Below are 20,106 nucleotides of genomic sequence, written 5' to 3'. Positions count from 1 at the left end.
ACATTAGCTAACTTCCAATCCTCTGGTACTAGCCCACTATTCAAGGACTGACACAAAATAGTAGTAATTGGCTCACATACCCGATCTTTAACCTCCTTCAAAACCCTTGGTGAAATATTAGCTGACCCAGAAACGTTATCGTTCTTTAAACTTCCCAATGTTTTCTTAACAAGCTCAAAATTAATGCAGTAATCTAGTTCGATCTTGTTTCCATCTATCAATTGTTCAAGATGTGGAATACTTCTTAAAACTTCGTTAGTAAAAAATGAAGAAAAGACAAAACTTAATAACCTAGCCATTTCATAATTATAAGATACGAGCCTTCCTTTACCATCCCGCAAGGGCCCTACCCCAATCTTAACATCTTGTTTACCCTTAATGTATTTAAAGAAATCCTTACTTTTAATTTTTACATTTTCAACTAACCTTTTTCCATCCTTCATTTTTGATGTCCTAATTTCCTGTTTCACTACCTTTCTTGATCTTCTATAACCTTCTAAATCTCCAGTCAATTTAAATTTCTTTAATTATGATCTTTAAGTTTATCTCTTATACTCTTTGTAAACCAACCTGGTTTTTATTTGCAACTACCCTTTTATTTCTATAAGGAATAATCCTCATCAAATGCTTTTAACTGATATAATTATCTAAAGTTTGAAATTTTCTGTTTTCTTTATTCCTAAATTATGATTAATTGTAAAAGCCTAAGAACAATTTTTGTGAAAATTAATATGAAATGGAATATTTAGGGTGCCTTCTAGTGATTTATCGTTATCTAATGATTTGTATTTTATTCTTTATTACAAACCCCCCAATGGGTCAGCTGTAAGGCTAATAGTTTATAAAACTGAAACTCGGACTTCAATACTCGTGATGAGCGCAGTACATATAGCCCACTGTGTATTTTATGCTTACTAATTACACAAACGACACTAAAGACACTAAATAGATGCATATACATACGTACTACATACATGAGTATACATGTATATATATTAGACATAAAACAACTATTATGAAATCTCAATTACTAAAAAGAAACATAAATTTATTAAAACAGTTTACCATTTTGATGAAGAAATACTTGGAAACACAACTTTTACTCACATGATCAAATAGAATTTCATTTTAATTGTCTTTAAAAAAAGACGTTAACTATTTTATTAAACTTTTATTCTGAAAACTATTTTTGTCACTGATCAAAGATTTTGTTTTTTTCAATGTTAAGCAGTTCGTAAACTTCGTTTGTTTCGGTAGTTTGTTTGTTTCAAAACAAAGCTATGTTGGGTTATTTGCTGTGACCACCGTGAGGAACCGAACTCCGGATTTTAACGTTGTAAGTCCACAAAACTACCACTGACCCAGCAGGGGATCGTGAACTTGTGGTGATCATCAAAACAAGAGATATTTTTTCAAACATTTATTCATTAGTTCAATAGCATTCCAATAGAGTAAAGTATAATAGACGTTTCTGGGTTATTTCTAAAACGAAATAGTCTAGTAAACAAAGGCGTACTGTTTCCATATTAAATCAGCTGTGTACTTATCTTTTCTAAAAAAAAATCAACTGATATCTACATTAATTTCTGGGTTCTGTAAAATTAACAAAGGTTACCACATTTTGCTAAATAGTGAGTTATTAGTAACTTCGTGTACGTTTTGTAATTAATTACACTCGAGAACAACAGATTAATCCACGACCATTCTTCATCGTGAAATAATCAAAGAAAAATATCTTAATGAAATATTTACTTCAGGCTAAAGAAATTTCAAATCTGTTGTACTAGTATTCACAGGTATGGTGTAATAACTTTCATCAAGCAGGGAGTTAATTCAAATGCAGTTCTCTATGATTCAAGGCATACATCTAACAGATTTATTGAAAGCTCGCAAACTCTCGTTTACATAAGAATATTAGGCAGAAAATCTCCTCAAAATATATTACTGACTAACTAAAGACAATTTATATGCCAATGAGATACAGAAGCGGTTCTTATCTCACATTTCAGTCTCAACAGTTTGCCGACAAACTGTATCATAAAAAGAGAAGTGCACTAAGCACGTGTCATATACCCGATGTAATTAAACACCAAAATAATCTCTGTGTTATTCAGAACTACCTACTGTGATGCTGCCTACGTGCTCAAGTATCAAATCGATTAGTTCAGTAGGATTTCAACACTGAAACATATACAAAATAGAAACAAGTTGCTTTTAGAATGTCAAGCCTTAAAAAGTGTCTTTAGAAAAGGTTTTGTGTTCTTGTATCATGTTACAAGGTTTAGTCTTTTTTTTCTGCTAAAATGAAACAGGTTCAATTTCTCTGCCATTTCTCTTTAATAAAACTATATGTCATGTCATTAACTTTATCGTTATTTTTCACATATTTTTGTAATTTTAAACACAACATGTGTATGTGGAACGGCTATATATGTTTATAAAAATAAATTAAAAATTGGAGATTTCAAAACCTGCAAATAGGGATCGTATGAAAAAGTAAGCAAACAAGGATGGAGATACTGTAGACGTTATTTACTCAAACTACAAAGCCCCTTTCTGGCTCTATGCTATTACCTAGAATTACATTTGGTGGAGTCAAAATAGGGACTTGTAGTTTAAGTAAATAATGTCTACAGTATCTCCAGACTTGTTTCCTTACTTTCTTTATGACCCCTACTTGCAGAATTTTAAATTCCCAATTTTTCATTTATATTGTTTGTAGGCTTTTTTATGCTCAACTATGGGCAAAGGATTACTTGATATGGTAGCTAACTTTATACATTGTAGTAGCTAGTTGATACGGTTCATGATGATTTACTGTAGCTATTAACCATTTGATCGCATTAGTTAGAGATGTAAAATGTTACGCTGCAGCTAGAGATTGTCATGGCGATTTGTTTGAGAATGTAGTGAGCATTTATAGTTTCTGTGTAACTAAATTATCTGTATATAATGCATAGCAATAGGCAAATATATGCCTAGACTAAGACACAACTCCCACTAAGCGCGAAAAAAATTGCCAGTACAAAAGCAGCCTTTTCAAATAAAAAATATACGTTTAAAACATCAATTTAAATAAGCCTTCGTGTCTTTTAAAGTAATTATACTACGAATGTGTGTAATGAAATTTAATATTATGTGTATTATTTTTTTTTACTTCTTCACTTCATACATAATATAGGGGTTGGCTCCCTAAAGACACCGATTGTATGGTGTACAAAGCGTTGAGTATGTACATGTTACAGCCAACTAATATTTATTTTGGTAATTCTTCTTTCACCCTGTATATTTGTAAGAAAGATCATTTCAAGGGGCAATGATAACATCGTTTACACTAGAATTATGATTTTTAGCTTATGTAAAATTTAATATCCTTACGACCTTCTCAGTACTTGATATTCTACAAAACGGTTTGGGTGCAATTTACCAAGCTGTTTTTGTTGTAAGGTGGAAAGAGAATAATTATGATAAAAAAAACTAGAAACGGGCTGTTTTGAGCGGATTGTTTTCTCTTGTAAATCTAACACGTGTGCTTTCTTGTGCGTTTTTATATGTGTACAGCCTTTGCAGTCAATAGTAAGATTTTAAAGTATTGTTTGAACTGAATCTTTACTGCTTAAGGTGCTTTTTTCCCGCACGTTCTATTAGGGTCTCTTGCAATTCCTTGCGATCCGTATTATGAACCAATATTGTGTTTTATAATGACACTTATTTGTTATTGTAATGTTTAATATGCCTATGATTATTTTTTCCTTTTCTTTAGCGTATTACTGAGGTAAAAAACAGCTTGAAATTTTTAATTTGTTCATCAATTTGTGCATTAAAGGATTTCAAGCTAGGGGCGTATATAAAAAGCATTTGGAACCTCATTTTTGTCTTTAACTAATCATTGCTCAAAAATTCTTTCTTTCAGTAGCAGAACTTGACACTTGAGCTGGAATATGGCAGCCAGAAACCTATGCAAAACTCTATTTATATGTGCAGTACAGAAAGTTTAAAATTACGGTATTGTAAAAAAGGCTTTCTGGGCAGATTCTTGTGGCAGAAAAAATGTGGATCTGAAATAATATACTACGCAACTTTAGTTTAGGTCCATGAGGTAGAAATCAAGAAGGGTGTAAAAAAGAGAAACCTGTGGTCAGGTGTGAGTTTTATTACTATTATTAGACCTATTAGTTTTTAATATACCACCAGCTTTAGACATCTAATACCATTATACAGTGAATTAAAAATGACCAGTTTTCCCTTGATTCTAACTTTATCATGTTAAGAGTGATTTAGATAGAAGGCAACTAGTCAACATCACCTACAAAAGGTGGGATTGACTATCACATTATAACGAGCATGTTATAGGACTGGATTCAGACTCGCGACCCTCAGATTGCCAATGAAGTGCCCTAACCACCAGACCATATCTGGACTTGTCATTTAGCATTTAATTAGTTTTGTAAAGCCCCCCAGTGGCAAGTGGTATGTCTGCGGACTTATACCGCTAGAAGCCGGGTTTCGATACCCGTGGTGGGCAAAGCACATGTATCCCTTTGTTTAGCTTTGTGCCTAATAACAAACAACAACAACAAGTTTTGTAAATTAAACTTATTTATATTTGTAGACAAAACACATTTCAGATTCAGGTCTTAGGATGGGATGAAAATGTTAATTAAACATTATTCAATTATTAGTGCTTTTTAGTTTATGTTTTGCGACCGTTCGACCCTAACACCAGAGCCTGGCAACCTTTATACACAATTAAAGTTGTGTGATTAAAAAACAACATTCTAAAAAACAGTTGCTCGAAACAACATTGACGATTTTAACTGGTTAAAAATTACATAAAATAATGACATTTCCTTTTTTTTCACGTCTGTCTTTAACATAGAAAAAAATATTGAATATAGAAAAACAAAACTGATGCATTAAAACCGTAAATAATGCAATATAGTTACAGCGAACCTATTGTTTGGGATTATTTGTGCAATTCTATGAGAATAGCATTGTTTGTCATCAAATATTAAAAACTGTGTAATAGCTTTTGTCATCAAAGCAATAATATGCATACATAGATAAATATGGATTTTTACGGTAAACACGAAATAACCCTAAATTTTCTTCCCTGGCTCCTTTATTATTTTTGTCTCTTACGCAAAGGTGATCTCTTTACGCTAAACACGAAATAGTCCTGCATTTTATTCCCTAACTCCATCATTATTTGCGTCTCTTACTTTAAACAGACCCATACTGATGAATGATGAAGATATGAAATAACCTAGTTTCGCTCCTGGCAATGTTTTATACACTAATAGATTATGTGTCTTGTACACAAACAGACACTTTAAACCTAGTAAGAGAAAAACTTGCACCATGCAATTTATCATTTAAAACTATAGTAAGATTTATTTTGTAAGAAAAGTGTCTTTCAGTTGTTTAAAACTAATTACTTGTTTCTGTCCCAAAATATTTTTTTTTAAAGAGGGAAGGTGGTAACACAACACCAATAATATAAAAACAACGTATAACACCATGTGTGGCACACGGGTTATCTGATTGTTAATACAATAGAAACATACACACAGGTTAGAATGGTATTTTGTGCCAGTTGATTCTTCTAACTGAAATACGCTATGCATACATACATATAAGTTTGTCTAAGATACACATTGCCAACGCTTATATAGTAATGCATACAGAATCAATGTATTTTAGAAGCTGTTATATTTATATTATATCACTTTCTTACCATTCTTTTGTTCCAATATTTTACCCCTTATAGTTAGTAAAAACACAATGAACAGTGGAATGAGCATGTTTAAGTGTTTAATGGAGGAAAAAATAAACTATTATGAAACTGAAACATTTTCAAACATTTATAACAAATAGTTTCTTTCCAGTGACAAATACTAATATAACTATATATAACTTCTCACATATAGTTAATACTATCATACTAGTTACAACTGACAATACCAGCGGAACTGTTTACTGTTCATCTAGCTAAAGAGTTACTATCTTTAACTTCTGATCAAAGCAAGGTACTCACATAAGTCAGAATTAAACATTAACCCAATAAATAACGTAACTAATTTAATGCTAGGAGTATTCAATGTCATCAAACAAAAATTAAAATATTAGAATACATCAATACATAAGCTTCATAACCTCGTTATTTTCGTCCATAATCCCAATAATATATCAAGAAATTTGGTCACTCTAGGATATTTAGGTAAGTATTGAATCCATATACTGAGCTAACATATGGAAAACAATCTTCATATAAAAGTTATATAGAATAAACAAAAGAGAAGATTATGAAGGATATATATATATATATATATATGTATATATTTAAAACTTTCTTCCCAGTACTGTTAGTAAGACTACGAAGGAATGGAATACATATTTGGGGAAAATAAAGTAACGATAAAACGGCCACTCCTGTATATTGTCAGAGTAAATTGTATCTAACAACTGCTCGTGTGATTCCGGGCATAAATAAGCTGGTGGACGGGCGCGAATGTAAATGATCAAAGCACGACTTCAATTTTTTGTCTTTGAACAACTCTGATCTAAGATATACTCTTAAGGAATTTTTAATGGTTGCAAAGTAGACATCTCAGTGAATTTCACTTTGTTGATTTCAAATAGCGAGGAGTTATAGACAACCAAATATATGCATGAAAGGAATTGAAATTCACAAATTTTTATAACGTGCTATTGCTTTACAATGAGTGACTCCCTCTCTCACACCAATGACAAATATTTCCGCCAAATGTTCGTCCACAATATAGTCATTGCCCCACACTAGTCCACACATTTTTTATGCCACTTCCTAGATAATGCTCAATGGTCTTAAATGCACTTACTTAATGTAGTATTTTTTTTAAATTGTAGTTCATATGGGTTGTATGGAGCCATTGTACCTATCTTGGACGTCCGTTGTATCCAACCTTATAAGTAAAACGGCCCCAATCACAAGAAATGGATTTTTTCAATATTTAAAAAAGTCTATGTTTGATCTTTGTTGTAATTAGAAATTACATTTATGATAAAACAACGTTCTTTTTACAACCTTTTGCTTTTTTCATGACATTCATCTTAATTGATGAAACACACTGAAAACTAAGGTGGCTGTTTCACTCCACCTTCTCTTTCTCACTAATAACCAATAAGCCCAAACGATTACGTGTACACGAAATTATAAACCTGAAGAGAACCATACGTATATCCTAGACACATTGTGTAATAAATAATGTCAAAAGAATGGAAAACTGGGTTAAAGCTTTTCACTAAAGTTACTTGACGTTATCATTAGGTCTAAGGCATTTCCAAAACGTTTATAACATGTTTCATAAATCGTGTATCAAGATAATTGGAGTTCGCTATGGCATAGAGTCCCTTAAAAGTGTTGCTCTGTGATTAGTGGACTAAGTGGTTTGATTAACAGATGGCAAGATATTAACTGCCACTAATTCAAATACTTAAAGGCTTCAAAAATTTCCCTTCTTCATATTATTCTGTGAAAGCATATTTCAGTTTATGTGTACAGCGACCTAAAGTTCAAAAACCAGCAAATGTTGACAATTTTGCCATTTGAAGAGAAATTCCGTTTTGTTTAGTTTTAGGTAAAATACTCAAAAATTCAGTATCATACTGAACTACGGGAAAACCCAAAGCAAAACAGATTAAATGCAATCTTAAGCACAAAGGACGGGCCAGATCGCCATACTTTCCTCCACTGTATTTGGACGAAATATGTTTTCCATGTGTATTTTCCCCTCTCTCTACCCTCACAAACTACTTCATTAAAAGGACATGTTAGAATTAAACAGCAGTCTTACAGAAAGAATTTTTATCTCCACAGCTGAAAACATGAGTGTTCCTTTGTAAATGACTCGTTTACATAGAACAAATATATTCTTGTCATATAGTCGCCTAATCGTCATTGTTGCAGGGTAGTCGCCTAATAGTCATTGTTGCAGGGTAGTCGCCTAATCGTTATTGTTGCAGGGTAGTTGCTTCTACTGATTAATATATTAAGCAGCTTAACCATTTGTGGAAGGTAAGGCATTTTGATCTGTAAGTTTACATTAGAATGAAATTATTACTAATATAATGATAGATCATTTTCCAACTATATTAAAGTTTTATGTTTCTACCTGGTATACGTACTTCATCATATTCCTTGTACGAGTACTAAACTTGTGTGGGAGTACCTATTCTGCATGACGAGAAAAGGATTCTGGGAAGACTCGAGAGAATAAGGAGCTCATCTTGAGCTGAGTTATATAAGCATTTCATTTTTGTTTCCATAACAACAGCTTAGTGTATCTGAGATCATGCAACTTCAATTGAAACATTGTGGTTGTTATTTGCGTTTTTAGAAATTCAACATAGAAAACCAAAACACGAATTGAAAATATGAAATTATACACGTTTTAATAAATATCGTTAACGTTTTCTTTTACGCTTTTACAATTTCTCATATGATATTAAAAAAGGTTCAGATTTCTATAACATATTTTAGTGAATATATGTGCATTTGTTTTAACCGATCTAAAATTATCATAAAATACTCATTACGCTGCCAACATTTGTTTTAACCGATCTAAAATTATCATAAAGCACCCATTACGCTACCGACAACATTTGTTTGATAAACAACAGTTTTAATTATTGGCATCTTATATATATTTATCTGTATAATTTCGATCTTTTTTTTTAATTCTCATTGCTAAACAGCCTGGTTTTAATATATTAATTACCTTTACTTAAATGACAGAACTTATATACCGATCTTATTCTGGCTACAGTAAAAGTGTATGCATTAGATTACAATGTTTTATTGAAATTAATTGTTTATTCTAAGCTACGTAGTTGCATTTGTCAAACAAAATGGTAATGCAAACAAAATTCGAAGTAAAACAAGCTTATAACATATTATAACACAAAAGTGAATAACAAAGCAATAATATTGTAAATTCAAAAGAAACTAGTTAAAACTACTTAAATTTTGGATTAGGTTACAAAAGCTCTCTTCAAATATGTTAATTAATAGTACGGAAAAGTCCACGGTCAAAAAAAAAGAAGTTAGCATAAAACAATTCTGCCATTGATTTATGTTGTAACCGTTAAGAAAATTGATTCTACAAACGTAATTAGCTTTGAAATAAAGGAGCTTGTTTATTACGTTGTTTAAAATACGTGAATACTTTCTTTTATCAGATAGTAAATAAAACAAACGATGAAACAGAAGTAAATTATTTAAAACTTGTTTATCGTCGGATATACATAGTATAATATTTCTGGTTTTCAACGTTTCACCAGGTTAATCTGACATCATCAGGTACAACGCTGTAACCATAAATATTATACCCTGTATATACGATAATAAACAAGTTTTAAGTTTTACATAATAAGGTAATTCTTTAGAGTTATTTAGCAGTAAATTATCTTGCACATCAGCAGCCATCAAACTGTAAACTTTTTTTTTCATTGTCTTTATGTCATAATTTTGTGCAATGTATAATTGTAAAGAACCTGCCATTAAAAGTAAAGATACTACGTGCGGAAACGTCTGGATGTAACTGAAAATCAGATTAGGTTCTCAGTAAACACCCTGCTAATAAAAATTCATATCAACTAACCTGGAATAATTAAACTGAATATACAAATCTTACTTCTTACCTTTCCGGTAGATTGCCTGTCTTAAAATCGAAGATGGAGTTATGATCAACAAAGTTTCTTGTTTTTTATCATAATTTCTAGGCAAACTCAATGCTTTACTATTGACCTAAGTCTTTCATCTGATATTTCTACAAAAAGAAAAAAAAACGATTTTTATTTAACATCGAATAAATTAGCCTGTCTTTAACATTAGAGTGATGCTTTTGGTAGACCAAAAACGCCTAGTTTCCTCAAGGACAGCTGGAGGAGTAAGGTGAGCAGCCTCTCAAGCCTATAACTTGTGCATCTCTGGATCGATGAATCTGTCTTATAAACGCAGCTTTTCAGCTTGAATGATCTGCTCAGACGCACTAGGTGGCCTGTTGCACCGAAGTACTTTGCACCGAAACACTACGATGAGAAGCTGCCATCTGGTGATTAACACGTTGATTTCACCAGGCTTCTATCGACGAGCTTACAGTTAATAAGCATGAACTACTTCTACTACACGATCCAGTCGCATTAGGTCTTACTGTTTAAAGTGCCTAAAGCTAGCGTGTTCACAAAGCTTTCTATAATGAAATTAACCAAAACTTTAAGTTTGCATCAAAATTACGTTCTTGTTTGTTTGTTCGTAATTAAGCAGAACGCCACACAATGGGCTATTTGTGCTCTGTCTACCACGGGTATCCAAACTCGGATTCTAGAGTTGTAAGTCCGCAGACATGCTGCTGTGCCACTGGGCGGGGCATTACGTTCTTAAAACCGACAGTTTCAGTATTTAAATAACTATATATAAGATAATGCTCACTGCACTAGGATATTAGAAAGAGCTAATTATATTTCTGTTAACTATTAATATTGTTATGTTAATAATTAATCCTATTTCGTAAATAACTAATTATGTTTTTCTTAATACGGTATAGAAATCTCAGCACATAACTGATGCCTATTAAGATTTAGTGAAATAGTTAGAAGCTCGTCTGGAACTTACTTATAAGATTATTATTGATATTTAATTTGCTATTCAGTTGTGTTTCAAAGTCGACATTTTTCTATCAGTTTTGATTTATTACAGTGTACCACGACGTATGATTCGCTACTGAATTATCTTTAAAACTTTCTCTCTGTTAAATATGTTTTAAAGTATTTCTTAATCATAAATATAAACATACACGCCAGACAACTTTCTTTAAAATTAATTTCAGCTGTATAAGAACTAATTTAGATAAATATCTCTATTGAATAAAATACAATTAAGTGCGTCTTATTTTAAAGAAATATAAGTATATACGAACCTATTGCAACAGCATATAAAGCAAAACTGAATAAAAAAAAAGATGCAACGTTAGAGAACATAACATTTTGGATATTTCTAAAAAGGCAGAGTGAACATGATTTGATTGGAAACTTTTAAGGAAAACATATGCTTGATGTTTTTATGTGGACTTCGATTTGTTCTCTCTGTTAAGATTACACTAAGTTAGTGTATTCTTTATCATGTCACTACAGTCTTCATCGTGTAACTGTAGTATTCACCATGTTCCCGTATTCTTCATCATGTTATTCTTCACTAAGTCACTTGTAGTCTTCCCCATTTTGCTGTAGTCCTCACCATGTAAGAGTGATTTTCATCACGTCACAGTAGCCCTCATCATGTTACTGTAGTCTTTATCATGAGGCCTTCCCCATTACGTTAAGCATTAAGAAAGATAGCGCAGTTATTTGTGAATCGTCCTGAATTTGTTAATTGTTTTAAGTATTTTGTGTTCATGTTTTCAATAATATAAATAGTTGTATAGAAGGTTGAATAAGTTATATTAAAACAAATTTGAATATTCAAATCAGTGAGCATGTGATAACGGAATGTATCAGAACTACATTTTGACAATATATATCGTATTTCGTACGTAATGTGATGTCACAGAAAACTGGTCGCTTTGGGAAGAGTATGTAACAACCTTTTCAGAAGCAATACATTTATAAACTCAGATCATAAATATATGCTCATTTCTGTGATTTAGAAACTCCAATACGGGTTTAGCCTTTTTACTTAATGGCATTAGAAAACAAAAGAATATGGATTGACTTGTGACACCGGTGCCATTCAATAAAAGATTTGCAGTAAATCGTACCCCAGCCTCGGTAAGTAAAGTGCGGCGTTTCGTAATAAGTGAGAAACCATGAATACAAAGGTTAGTTTAAAAAATCGTTCATGTGTCCTAGGCAACAGTATGCAACATGATGAAGAAGGATCTCCATCCAAAAACCGACACAAATCACGTACACATAAGCTGCTTTCAGGAAATATCCGTTCGACCTTCGCATACCCCGCGCAGCTGGAGAATGAAACGGATATTCAGGGTATTTCAGTCGCCATACACAGAGCCTATGTATTTCTTTGCGTTAGGACAGTTGAAACGACGTGGGAAACCATCGTCATTGTGTACTAGATAGCTTATGGAAAGGAATTGCGGATATGTGCTTTTAACATGACAACCTTACCACTGAGTCTTTTGATTTAAAACTACGCTGAAAGGTTATTGTAAAGATTCACTTCCGTCAAATAGGGCATGACTGAGACATGGTGAGTCTCCTAAGTCGTTTTAATATAACAAACTCCGGCTCTTTCTTAAACAAAATGCAAGAAGAAATATTTATGTGGGTTTGGTGTTATCTCTCAGAGGATAATAAGCTATACTGGATGTAAACAATATCTCACCAGCGACAAAAGTAAAACAAAAAACAAAAAAAAACTCGTTCCTTAGCATAGTGAGTCAAAACGTAATCATTACTTCTTACATTATTACAAGGTTTTACAACTATTTTATGCCATGAACTTATCATGCCCATATTCTGTTCTCTAGTGCTCAGTGGTAAGTCCGGGGGTTTATAATACTAAAATGTGAGTTTCAACAATCACAATGGGCACAGTACAGATAATTCATAGTGCAGCTTTATATTTAAACAACAAACATACGTATATGTATTCTATTATGCACAGTGTTTGAATACTCTCTTCTCAACACTAGTATGTGGTTAAGTATTTTTTCCTTTGTTTTGGTGCGCCATAGCTTGACATTCTAGAGTAACATCCATAATATAAAAACTAACTTAAATGAGGAATTGTAAAGATAAGATAATGTCTATTTCCACTGAAATAAAATGTAAAGTTAGAAAAACAGAATAAAGGGAGTATATTTCTCACTTTTAAAAGCTTTTTTTTAAATATATTATGTAAAATACATCATGGTACTGATAAGGAAAAGAAGGTCTTTGAAAATAGTAGTTAAAAAATTGGAGAAATGTTTTATAAAACTGAGTTTGTTAATTTTAGTGGCCAAACGCCTAGACTAATAAAGACATTAGGAATTCGCGTGAATGTTTATTGATTTCTGCAAATTGGTTTGTTCAGCAAAATTAAAATATTAGTTATTGAATGAATGTCACAAAACAATTCTGTGCTTAAAGTTTTGTTTGTAACCTTTTTCGAAATGCCTTCATATTTAAATACATCAGCAAATGCTTGGAATACTGAACATTTATTTCAGATTTCAGATTATTTTATGAAATTGAACATTGAATGTATATTTCATGTCTTTGCCAAAGACACCTCCACGGGGAAATAATATTTTAGGTGTGTTTTCCAAGGTGGTTTACAAATAAAAAGATATGTGATTTTATTCAGATATATTATATATGGGGGCTGCAATAAAACTCTGTCAGTAGCACAACTTCCTGTCCACAAAATATCGTTTTTATAAACGGTGCCTGTAACACAAGTTCCTATCCACACAATAGCGTTTTTATAAACGGTGCCTGTAGCACAAGTTCCTATCCACACAATAGCGTTTTTATAAACGATGCCTGTAGCACAAGTTCCTATCCACACAATAGCGTTTTTATAAACGGTGCCTGTAGCACAAGTTCTTATCCACAAAATAGCGTTTTTATAAACGGTGCCTGTAGCACAAGTTCCTTTCCACACAATATTTGTTGAAAATATTTTAATAACGTATTTTATATTATTTATACAATATTGTTTGCAATGTGGACGACAGCTGCGGATAACACTTCTTAGTGATTGGTTATTGCCTTAAAGTTATGTCTATAAACGAAAACAACTGCTAGTTCTGTTTACAAAACTCCAGCTTGAAAACATTTTGCTGATGTCGCAAATATCTATGGATTGTTTCATGAAAAAGAAGGTTTTATAGTTAGATATACTAAATTTTCCAGTGTAACTATAAAAAGGATTCGAGTCTGTTTAGTCTTACCAACACACCAAAGTCTCAAGCTATCTGAGATAAATCTAGGTGAAAACATCAAAACAACCAACGTTATTAATCTCGTTCAGAACAATCCTTCCTAAAAGTTGACAGTTATTATGACTGATGGTTCCACATGGAACAAAGTGTAACTTTAAGCTCTTCCTTATTCTTATTTACTAATGTTTGTTCTAAATATATTCCTCTAAATTGGATCAGTTTGCAAATATTTTGTTCTTGAATAATTTTGAATAGATTGTCTCATTGGATGTTATAAACTATTTTTAACCCATTTGTGTGGCTATGTTTGTTTGTTTTTCCCTTTATCAATAGAACGAGTAATATGGTGTCCACGTGTGTTCGTTTTTTAGTAATATACTCAAGCATAGCACTAAGTGGTTACTTAAAATAAATTATAGTAACCTATTTATCAATATTGGTATTTTTCCGTGTGAAATTAAATAAAGCTATTATTTCATATTCAATATAAGGAACAGTTTAGAACGGAAAGCAGTGGGCGAATAGAAATAAAAATCTATGTTCAATAATGCTCAATAATTATATATATTTAAAGTTTGTTAAATTTATAATGGAAAGCGAAGAGCACAATTGAAATGCATCTTTCGATATTTGATTATTTCAATTATTTAATTATATATCTATATTATATACTTGTGGATGTTTATATAGCTGTTTGGGTGTAATTATGTGTGAATTGAATGTATGTGAGTGTAAGTGTATGTTGAAACAGGGAACATTCGTCAATAGTATCTTATTCACTAATATTTGAGAAACAATATTTCAGTTTAATAATTCAGGTTAAATTCTGAATTCAAGTTGTGTAATGCTTTATATAATGCTCAATGTTATCAAAGTAGCATGTTGAAGTGATTTATTAAGTATTGTGCTTCATGGTGTATCTTGCCTATTTTCTAATTGCCCATCAAAGACTGCTGGCTATCTCTTTTTCCATTACCTAAATATAGTCAATGGTAGATTATGCTTGGAACATAGTTGATCGTAAGAACCTAAACTTAGTCCTTTTATTATTATGGACTAGACAAGATTGCTGCATTGTTATCTTGGTAATTGAACAATTATGATAGGCAGTGTATCCTTATCCCAGTTCAAGATCCCTCTCTCACCAAGTTCTTCATTTTAGAACATCTTGGTTTTGTTGGGCATGGATTCCGACATTTGGTTTGGTTGTCGTTAAGTGCAAAACTATACAATGACTGTCTGTGCTGTGTCAACCACAAGTATCGAAACCTGGTTTTTAGCATTATAAGTCTTCAGGCTTACCGCTGAGCTACTGGTGGGAGTGGATTTCAAGAATAACTCTTGATGTCTGTCTGGTTTTAAGTTTCGTTTTCCAATGTTTCTGATGCGGCAGAGTTAGGTTTGATTTTCAACTGTTAGATCTATGGATGTGTATAAAGTGTGTATATATGTATATATATTTATCATTAGCCATATCGGTATTGTTATATTGCTTGCATTATAGCCTTTTGTAAAGACATTCCAGCTACGTTTTCATAGTTTTAGAAAGTGTGATTTTGAATAAAGTTTACACAGCTTTAGTTGTTGATATCTTATGTGTTTTTATATATGATGCAGGTTTCTTTCATGAAATAAAATTCAATACAAGCATTTCTGTCTAGGGACGATCTTTGTCAACAACATACTGTAAGAATCCCCATAATATAAATAGCGTAGGGGTGTCACTTAATATATTTTTCAAAGTTATGACGAGATTCAGTTAAATTCAGAACTAACTTACTTTGATATAATTTGCCCATTTTATAACATTCAGTAAATGTTGATACTACAAAATAATTATAAAAAAAATATTTATTATCGTAAACTATTTTCTTTACAGCTCAACATTTGTGTAACTTTTAGACGCTCCCCTGACTTGCAAATAAACACACAAGATCATTTCAAAATTTCAGAAAAAAAGTACTTTTACTCGATAATAATCAAAGTAAAAATTGAAATATATGCAATAACTAAAATCTTAAGATAGAACCAAATAACTCTGATGAAAAATTATAAATTAGTTTTATGTGTATCTCTATGTCTGTCAAAGCAACACTCAGAAGAAAATATATGAAAGACGAATGTCATGAAAGAAAATGTTTTATGGTGCGAATAAGAAATGCATATGATATGTGCGAGACAAAAAAAACCCACAAAAACAGATAAGTTGTTTCAAATGAATTCCATTGATATCGTTTTGTAAAATGTGGCTCATTGCAGTGTTAATCATCAACAGTGTTCGATTAACCCCAAAAATTAACGGGAAAAGAGCGTAAAATATTTTTTCAGCGTGAATAGTTATAAGCTAGGAAGAAAAAATAGCTATGTTTGGTAGAGAAAGAAACGCTGTGGAGTTGTTGATTTTAGAACATTGGAAATCGAAGCCACGAACAAAGTGAAGTGTGTTAGATTGAAACAAGCGGTTATATTATTTCTTTTAACAAATCCCAACAAACTACAGGATTCTTCCAGCTATAAAACGTGATGTTGTAGAAAGTAAATTGACTACGATAAGTTTTAGCGTCAAACCATTTTAAGCTAACAAAGTGTGACTATAAAGTTTTATGACAAATATCACTGATTACGATAACTTTTCTTAAAGAGAGAAAAACACCTCATTCGATCATTACTGAGAGTTGTACTATTACCAACTTCTTATACACACAGTAAACGGGTTGTGTGGGCAGTAATCGAAGATACAAAAACACGTGTAACAACTTGCAGTTACATGTAAGTATTGTATCTTATAAAAGGTGTTATTTACTTACACTAAAAATAAAAAAAAAATACATCCATGCTTTTTTTAGCTCTCAACAAACAACATAATTATAATAGTATTTTGACAATTTTTAGAAAATATATTAACGACGTAGCAAGCTGGATAACATCTACTTAGTATATATAGTCTTCAGGAACCATTTTGTAGTCCTTGAGCATTCTTTTTAAAGTTCATAATGCCTTATAGTAATCATTTTATAGGGAAGTACCTTAATAACATTATATAGTGTATAATACAAATATTTTTGTAGTGTATATAAATATATTGTCTCAGAGAAATTTCATACAGTTTAGATTGAGAGACTGGTACATCCTTAAAGTATAGTCGAATATTGACTACCTTGTACAGCTTATAGTTACAGAGTAACCTATACTGGGTGGGTAATTATATTTTTCTTGTATAAAAACTCCCCATGTCTAAATTGATGAAATATTTACTTGTAAAATGTTGCACTGTAAAATATAATAATTAAATAATTTACGTAAAAATGTTTTACCATTGTAATTAGACTGTGTAGTGTCAAATATAACGTATCTAAAAAAAAATGCGAAACTATTAGTTTGGATATATTACGAGAGGTTTTGTTTTTTACAAAGCATAAATATATATTTCTTCTTCTTCCTTGAACGTATCATTCAAATCACACCGGGTTTATAGTTACAGCCAATTCAATTAAAATAATTTTGTTTGTGATATGACGCTTAACACCACTCGCTATTTCATCTATGTACATGTTATAAAAGTGAGAGTCAATACCTTTATTTCGTTAAAATTAGCTTTCCTCTCGTCAGAAGCTCAAAATTAGTAACGATCATGTCTAAGGCTGGTTTCTCATCTGACCGTTTAGTTCATGTGTCTCATAAGGTGCTGTTTATTGAAGGAATATTTAAAATTGAGTTTGCTGCCAGTTTATTGAAATAATTCTTATATCTAGGTTCAATGACAGCTTATTTGATTAATAGTTATGCACCAATTCATTACCAGCTTATTTTATTAATAGTTACGCACTGATTCATTGCCAGCTTACTAGAGTAATAATCTTTATTTTTTGTAGTGCATACTGGAAGGATTTAAACATTTTGGTAATAAAGTTAGAAAAAAAAGCGACCTTTACGCTGCAGATAATTATAATCACACTTTCATTTTAACCGACCTTTCGCCTTTGGGGCTTTTATGTACTAGCCCTGGTTAAAATAAAATTTCTTTTATAATTATATGAAGTGTAAATGTCGTTTTTGTCGTTGATAAATAACCAAATATAAACTTCCCAGTTATGCATGAACATGAATTTATATACTTTCTTTGGCATTTGGAGTATGATAAGCAAGACAATTTTATAATTATAGTGTATCAGAAAACGAGTTTTTCGAGGCTATATGCTCATTTTGAATTTTATACATGCAAAATGATTTAATGAAAGTTTTCTGTGATCGTACTTAGAGTATTTAAATAGTTATTCTTTGTTATGTGAAACGATAAACTGTATTCATGAGCATCTTGAGACTTAAAGAACTTAGATTGTTTGATAGTAACGTCTGGAAAATGGTGAAAATCTGGCCACCCCCAAACTTTAGTATGGCGCGCCTAAAAAACAAAGTTAAAAAAAGCATTACCAAAAGGACAACGTTCATAATATGTATGAAGTTTGTTTCTATCCTGGACCCACAGATATGAATTTGATTTGATTTGAGAAAGAGAAATGTATTTCGTTTAAAATATTCCAATTCAATGATCGTTTGGCATCTGTAAACTCTTTATATTTGCTATGTAGAGAAATATGTAAGTTTCATCACTGAGTGGTTGTTACCTACATAAAAATACACACTAAAAGAATTGTGTATTTTATTTGTTCTAGCGCAAAGCTAAACAATAGGCTATCTGCTCTTTGTCGACCACGGAAAATCTAACCCCGGATTTTAATGTTTAAAGCTCATAAACTTACAGCCGCTGGTCCACTGGGGAAACTTACGCAATATTATACTAAGTGTCTTGACGAAATATTAGGTGATGTTTCACAGAATTTGCTTCGATATAATCACTGGGGCAGATAAGGATTGGGAGAGTCTAATGATTGCTAAATTAAATCTTTAAAAGTGCAAGTTTTGTTCCAACTTCTGGTGTCATTTTTTTTTTTTGAAGAATTAGACTTATCGTGTATTATAAATCTATTGTCTATTTTACGGAGATGCTGCCATTTCCATTCTCGGTTGTAGAAGATAAAACAATGAATAATAAGGATCTAGGTCCCCTGAGTATAGCTATATAAGGAGTTGGTATATTTTGTATAAAACAAAATAGACACTTGAAAAACGGTAAATTCAGTACCTAGGAATTTTCTTCTTGCTGTGTACTTAACTGTTACGTATATTACCGTTTTAAGTACGAGCCTCAGAGAATATTTTAATGAATGTTGTCCTTTACTACCATTGTCTTTGACTGTGTTATGATCTAGGAAACCGCTTAGAATTGTTTAAACAGATATTATCTTATCAGACAACAGATGAGGTTGCTAAATGTGTCCACCTGTCTTGTTGTACTATTACGTACATTTAGATAATCGACACATATTTTATTTAAATTGCTGTTAAAATTCAAGTAACTTATTTTTGGGTAAATAAGTAACTACTATTATTATTTTTTGTTTACACATAACGCAACTGGGACTGACCCCCAATTCAGAATTATCATATTTTATTTCTTTTGAACTGAATAAAGTTCTTATATTGCGCTATGTATTAATATAAATTAGTACAACAGTTTGTCATCACATACATGTTTATATTTTAGTAGAACGGTACGATCACACGGATATTGCAGTAAATGTCATCATACTGTGACAGTCTTGTAGTTAACGCGTGGAGAAATTCTCTTTATACTGTAACAGTCTTGAGATTAAAGCTTCCAGGAACACAAAGCTCGACTTTGGAAATCAGGTGATACAGCAGTGCTCAGTAAAGACATACGCATGGAAACTTTTGTGTTCATGCACGAAAAACATACAATTAATGTGCAGTTGCTTTTGAAACTTGTTTATAACATTTCGATTGCAGGTTTGGTTCACTTTGTATGTGAACTGGAAACATCTGTGAAATTATTTCAAGTTTTAAAGTTCCTTGTCTACATGGATATTGAATGATAAATTGGTGTGTATTAAATATGCAAAATAAAAGTTGTATTGTTCAACTGAACTAATTACAGACTTATATATGTTTTTTTATTATTATTATCTTTATTTGTTACAATAATTCTGAAAAAAAGATAAAAATAAAAGTATCATAGAATGATATTAATAGTTTTTAAGCATGAAACATTGCTACATTTAGGCCATTCTTACACTTGTTATTACTGTAGAAAGTTGCT

At 31.6% G+C, this 20,106-nt stretch overlaps 1 protein-coding gene across 1 annotated transcript in view; it reads right to left on the bottom strand.

The window, feature by feature from the left end:
• Positions 1-9,938, bottom strand: part of LOC106457645 (prolactin-releasing peptide receptor-like) — a 30,323-nt gene extending 20,385 nt beyond the window's left edge. Inside the window, exon 1 of the mRNA XM_022383643.1 lies at positions 9,682-9,938. The gene's annotated coding sequence lies outside the window, so the exon portion shown is untranslated. The remainder of the gene's footprint in view (positions 1-9,681) is intronic.
• Positions 9,939-20,106: the final 10,168 nt, after the last annotated feature.

Source organism: Limulus polyphemus, unplaced genomic scaffold, assembly GCF_000517525.1.
Source record: "Limulus polyphemus unplaced genomic scaffold, Limulus_polyphemus-2.1.2 Scaffold356, whole genome shotgun sequence".
Lineage (NCBI taxonomy): Eukaryota > Metazoa > Arthropoda > Merostomata > Xiphosura > Limulidae > Limulus > Limulus polyphemus.
This window is presented reverse-complemented; position numbering and strand designations above follow the sequence as displayed.